The sequence below is a fragment of the Sinocyclocheilus anshuiensis genome, unplaced genomic scaffold (assembly GCF_001515605.1).
Source record: "Sinocyclocheilus anshuiensis isolate Anshui unplaced genomic scaffold, SAMN03320099.WGS_v1.1 scaffold1047, whole genome shotgun sequence".
Lineage (NCBI taxonomy): Eukaryota > Metazoa > Chordata > Actinopteri > Cypriniformes > Cyprinidae > Sinocyclocheilus > Sinocyclocheilus anshuiensis.
Window position 1 is genome coordinate 203,803 of NW_015542400.1, and position 1,374 is coordinate 205,176.

Genomic DNA, 1,374 nt, shown 5'->3' on the forward strand with positions numbered 1-1,374 from the left:
GTGTGTGTGTCTGTGTGTGTGTGTGTGTGTGTGTGTGTGAAGATTGACATTCATTCAAATAGAACAGCTTGTCTCCTGATAATAAAATAAACAATTTTTTTAGATTAGGTTATTTACCTATTTATTTCGTTTCTTTTTTTAGACAATGACTGAATGGCTGACATTTGACTTGTCTGGTCTTGTTTTTTTATTGTTTATAAATGCCTGTGTGTGCAGTGAGCGCATCCTCCCGTAGAGGGCGCACGTCAGTTTTCCGCAGCCCAATCTGACCCATGACCCGGAAATTGTGCTGCTATTTCTTGACACGTAGTTAGCGGCGTTGGCGGAGTCTCGGGCGATTAACGGTGTGAGTACAACTCCAGAATCTTCCTCACTAGATATTCATATTTGAGCTGTGTTGCATATTTGAAGATGTGTGTCTGGCAGTGGCTGAGTGCGTCGTTGCAGTGCTTTAGCGGAGCTGTGCTAACTGAACCCAAACAAAACAAACATTCGTGCTGAAACTACTGCAAATATGTGTGATTTCTACAAATATGGCAAAGATAGAATTAGTGCGGCATTGCTTTTAACTAACTTACAACCTTATCTGTAATATATAGTGTTCCTCTGACAAAAAAAACAACTACGTTACCGTGGTTCATTTTCGTTTTAAACGTATAACATGTTTCTTTGGATATGTGCTGTGAGAATACCAATGGTACATTTTTGGGTAACACTTTACTTGAAGGGGTGTGACAGTGATAATAGATATACTTGAAGGGGTGTGCATAAGACTGACATGACACCTTCATAATCAAGACATGACACATGTCATGAATATGAAGGAGGTTTTATGCATGTTTATGACAACTGTTATTAAGTGTCATTCGCTCAGTTATGTCATTTTTAATGCAAATATGACATTATTTGACATAACCCTAACCTAAACCTACCCTTACCCCTAACCATAGCCCATAACAAAGACATCTCAAACAATGTCATCTTTGCATGAAAAAATGACATACTGAGCGAATGACACTTAATAACAGTTGTCATAAACATGCATAAAAAAACCCTTCATATTCATGACGTGTCATGTCATGATTATGAAGGTGTCATGTCAGTCTTATGCACACCCCTTTAAGTAAAGTGTAACCCATTTTTGTATCTGTTTGGAGTCACTGATCATTTGTGTTTGATTCTTTAAAGGGGTCATATGATGCGATTACAAGTTTTCCTTTCTCTTTGGAGTGTTACAAGCTGATTGTGCATAGATGAGATCCCTGAAGTTGCAAAGACTAAAGTCTCAAAACCAAAGAGATATTCTTTATCAAAGTTAAGACTCTGCCACGCCCCCCTAAAATGGCTCATTCTAACACGCCCCCACATATCTAC

The 1,374-nt window shown here is 38.4% G+C and overlaps 1 protein-coding gene across 1 annotated transcript in view; it reads left to right on the plus strand.

The window, feature by feature from the left end:
- Nucleotides 1–257: 257 nt before the first annotated feature.
- The window catches only part of LOC107692924 (protein YIPF5-like), a 12,426-nt gene continuing 11,309 nt past the window's right edge, over nucleotides 258–1,374 (plus strand). Inside the window, exon 1 of the mRNA XM_016492127.1 lies at nucleotides 258–344. The gene's annotated coding sequence lies outside the window, so the exon portion shown is untranslated. The remainder of the gene's footprint in view (nucleotides 345–1,374) is intronic.